Source organism: Ictidomys tridecemlineatus, chromosome 4 (assembly GCF_052094955.1).
Source record: "Ictidomys tridecemlineatus isolate mIctTri1 chromosome 4, mIctTri1.hap1, whole genome shotgun sequence".
NCBI lineage: Eukaryota > Metazoa > Chordata > Mammalia > Rodentia > Sciuridae > Ictidomys > Ictidomys tridecemlineatus.
In genome coordinates this window covers 102,537,263-102,541,940 of record NC_135480.1, presented here as the reverse complement: position 1 = coordinate 102,541,940, position 4,678 = coordinate 102,537,263, and the positions used below count along the sequence as shown (strand labels likewise).

Sequence of the window (4,678 nt, the reverse complement as noted above, 5' to 3'; positions counted from 1 at the left end):
ACGATGTCACTGATTGCAAATGCCACAAAGGTCAGTAGGTTGTACCAAGAATATTGAGATCAGAAGTAATTAGATAAGAAAATAGATAAAACTGGTGTGATGGCACACACCTGTAATCTGAACAACTCAGGAACCTGAGGAGGAGGATGACATGTTCAAGGCCAGCAAGGCCAGCCTTATCAACTTAGCAAGACCCAGTCTCAAAATTAAACATAAAGTGCTCACTTCGGCAGCACATATACTAAAATTGGGACAACACAGAGAAGATTTGCATGGCCCCTGAGCAAGAATGACACATAATTTGTGAAGCATTTCATATTTTTTCCCAATAACATTCCATTGCCCTAAGCAAATTTCATGCTTATCCAAAAGTTGAGGGGTGGGAACATGCACATAAAGGAATCTATGAGGTCACATGACAAAGTATGGGGTAAATGTGTGTGTAAGGAAATGTATCCCTTAATAAAATTAGCCATACTATGAAAAACATTTAAATATAAAAAGAGCAGGCGGAGGCACCCGGCTCTCAGAGGGCTTAGCGCGAACGACGGAGGAAGAGACCACCAAGAGACCAACTCATGCAACAGCAAAAGGGGGTTTATTGAGGATCCAGTGTGCTGGGGCTCTGTGCTCACTCAAGAAGGAAGAGCGGCCAAGAGCCCCGAGCAGGGGTTAAGCAGTGCTTAAGTACACTTTTTGGGGAGGGCAGGGGCTTTGCATACATCAGAACAAATTGTTATGAGGCGCAGGAAAATCAAACAACTCTCAAACATGATTAGTACATTCATTGGTGGGAACAGGTCGGGCAGGGGTGATAGGTCAGTCCTAAAGCGGGGTATACATTCAAACTGATTGGTTTAGGCCCTGAGGTGCCTACGTGCTGAGCTGCACTGGGCCCAAGTTGTTAAGCAACTAAGTGGTCAGGGGGAATTCCTACACATATCTAATGGGCAGTCCTGGGAATTGTCTTAACAGCTACAGGAATTTCAGGCTTTGAGTGTAGCTTAGAAACTTAACAATACCTGGCCCTTTACATTTTAACTCTGGCTTTGCAGCTAGAAACTCTACAATACCTGGTCCTTTACATTTTAACTTCAGTTTCTTTTACCCTTTCAATACCTATGTAAGTCTAAATGAAATAGACATGTGTATTTAACTGTTTGACTCAAAGGAAGGATTTTGGGGAAGCTACTATTGATTTTAAGCATTGCTTTAAAAGATTATCAAGGGAAATTCTATGGTAATGGCACTGATGTGGTTAATAAAGATAAAGGTAGCCAGGCATGATAGCACACACTTGTCACCCCAGCTGCTTGGAAAACTATGGGAAGACTGAGCAGGAAGATCACAAGTTTGAGTCCAGCCTTGGCAACTTAGCAAGACCCTGTCTCAAAATAAAATTTAAAAAGTGCTGGGGTTGGGCTGGGGATGTGGCTCAAGCTGTAGCGCGCTTGCCTGGTATGCATGCCGCCCTGGTTCGATCCTCAGGACCACATACAAACAAAGATGTTGTGTCCGTCGAAAACTAAAAAATAAATATTAAAAAAAAAGTGCTGGGGTAGAGTTCAATGGTATATAACACTTGCCTAGAATACATGAGTCCCTGAATTCAATCCCCAAAACTATAAATTAAATAGTTAAGGTGAACAAGTCAGAATCTTAGCCAATATCCAGAAGCATTTTGGGGGCCATATGTCTTCTACAGCACATAGTTGAACTTGTCAGGAAACCCAGCCTAACTGTGCTGATATTGTTAACATTCTTTGGTTAATAAAAAGATTATAATGGAATGTTCAGGAACAGCTCAAAATGAAACATCTTGGAAAAAATCCATATCAAATTTGACTTTACAACTCTCTTGGATACATGATGGAATGCTGGCTACATGTTACTAAAACAAGTAGATTTATTTAGACAAGAAACTAAAGCAAGCTAGGTGTGGTGGTGCACACCTATAATCCCAGCAGCTCAGGAGGCTGAGGCAGGAAGATCTCGAGTTCAAGCTAGGCTCAGCCTAAGCAACTCAGTGAGACCCTGTCTCAAGATAAAAGGTTTAATTTCTGATATCAAAAAAGAAAAGAAACTAAAGCAAGAAGAGTGAAGCAAGACAACAAGAGTGGCAAATAAGGAGCAAATAATGGTTTCAAGTGGACAAAGAAATTACTCTTGAATGTGCATTACCTGCAGCTATTCAAAAATGGGCTGTTACTTATTGTACATAATATTGACAAAAGTCTAATAAGCATCTGCCTCCGCTGAGGTAGGAGGATAGCTTGAGACCAGCCTGGAAACCCAGCAAGACCCCATTTCAAAACCAAACTCTAGCCAGGTGTGGTAGCACACACCTATAATCCCAGAGAGGCTGAGTCAGGAGGATCACAAGTCTGTGGCCAGTCTCAGCAACTTAATGAGACCCTCAGCTACTTAGTGAGACTCTGTCTCAAAATAAAATGAAAAATAAAAAGGGTTGGGGATATAGCTCCGTGGTTAAGCACCCCTGGGTTAAATCCCCAGACCCAAAAAAAAAAAAAAAAAAGGAAAAGAAAGAAAGAAAAAAGCATAACATTAAAAAAAAAAACTAAGTTTGGTTATTTTACTTTTTTAAAATAAAGTGGCAATTGGAGCTGGGGTTGTGGCTCAGCGGTAGAGCACTCGCCTCTCACATGTGAGACCCTGGGTTCGATCCTCAGCACCACATAAAAATAAATAAATAAAATAAAGATATTGTGCCCATGTGTAACTAAAAATTTTTTTTAAATAGAAATATAAATTTCAAAAAAATCAAGTGGCAATCAATATTGATTGCTCCGTTAGGGTAGCCATGTGGCAATGAATTCAGGGATGTGGCCCTGCCCCACCCACTGGACACTAGAACACCCTGGGAGGGCTGCACACTGTCACCATTGGCCTGAAACTCCTTCTTCACGGACAGCAGTGCCCTGTCCAGCAGTTAGGGCAGGACTGCCTGAAGTGTGACAAGCACACAGTGGCAGAGACTGGAGGGCATGTGCCCCTGGGAGGGGTCCTGAGTAGACATGTTTTCAACTCATTTGGGTAAATACCAAAGGAACACAAGCGTTGTTGGAAGTGTAAGAAACTATCAAACCGTCACAGTGGCTGTATCTTTTTGTATTCCCGCTAGCCTTGCAAGAGCTCTTATGGAGCACGCCTGTAATCCTAGTGGCTAGGGAGGCTGAGGCAGGAGGATCACCAATTCAATCCCAGCCTCAGCAATTTATCGAGGCCCTAAGCAACTCAGTGAGACCCTGTCTCGAAATAAAATATTTTAAAAAGGGCTAGGGGGTGCTGGGGTTGTGGCTCAGCATTAGAGCACTCGCCTAGTATGTACAAGGCACTGGGTTCAAGCCTCAGCACCACACAAAGATAAATAAATAAAATAAAGGTATTGTGTCCAATTACAACTGAAAAAATATTTTTTAAAAGGGGGGGGCGTGGAGGGAGCTAGAGATGTCTCGATGTCGCTCAGTGGTTAAGTGCCTCTGGGTTCAATCCCAGTTCCAAAACAAAAAAGAGTTGCTTTCTGAGTGGTGGTGGTACTTTGGATTCTGGACATTCTCATAGGTATACAGTGTATCTCATATTTGTTTAATGTACATTTTCCTGATGGCATATGATGTAGAGCATCTTTTAATTAATTAATTAATTAGCTAGTTAATTAATTTTAGAGTCCTGCTATGTTGCCCAGGCTGCCTAGGACTTCTAGACTCCATTCTCCCACCTCAGGCTGCACCTGTCGGGAGCATCTTTTTTTTTTTTTTTTTAATTGTTTAGTTTTCGGCGGACACAACATCTTTATTTATTTATTTATTTTTATGTGGTGCTAAGGATCCAACCCAGCGCCCTGCGCATGCCAGGCAAGCGTGTTACCACTTGAGCCACATCCCCACCCCTGGAGCATCTTTTCACAGACTTATTTGCTATCTATATATCTTTTTTGCTAAGTTGTCTGCTAAAGACTTTGGCCAATTTTCACCACCCCCCAAAAACCCGCCACTATTGGGGACAGAACATAAGGCTTCATGCATTCGAGGGAAGCCCTCTACAGCTGGGCTACATCTCCAGCCCTTTTTTTAAAAATTAATTTTTTATTTATATATGACAGCAGAATGCATTATAACTCTTATTACACAAATAGAGCACAATTTTTCATATCTCTGGTATATTCAAAGTATATTCATACCAATTATATACAAAGTATATTCATACCAATTCATGTCTTCATACATGTACTTTGGATAATAATGACCATCACATTCCACCATCATTTCTAACCCCATGTCCCCTCCCTTCCCCTCCAACCCCTCTGCCCTATCTAGAGTTGGTCTATTCTTCCCACGCTCCCCCTCCCTATTCCACTATGAATCAGCCTCCTTATATCAGAGAAAACATTTGGCATTTGGGTTTTGGGGGATTGACTAACTTCACTTAGCATTATCTTCTCTAACTCCATCCATTTACCTGCAAATGCCATGATTTTATTCTCTTTTATTGCTGAGTAATATTCCATTGTGTATATATGCCACATTTTAAAAATTCATTCATCTACTGAAGGGCATCTAGGTTGGTTCCACAGTTTAGCTATTGTGAATTGTGCTGCTACAAACATTGATGTGGCTGTGTCCCTGTAGTATGCTGTTTTTATGTCCTTTGGGTATAG

At 41.5% G+C, this 4,678-nt stretch overlaps 1 non-coding gene across 1 annotated transcript; it reads left to right on the top strand.

The window, feature by feature from the left end:
• Positions 1-217: 217 nt before the first annotated feature.
• LOC120890252 (U6 spliceosomal RNA) lies at positions 218-323 on the top strand. Its single transcript, XR_005734491.1, has one exon. It is a non-coding gene; the product is annotated as a U6 spliceosomal RNA (small nuclear RNA).
• The last annotated feature ends 4,355 nt before the right edge of the window (positions 324-4,678 follow it).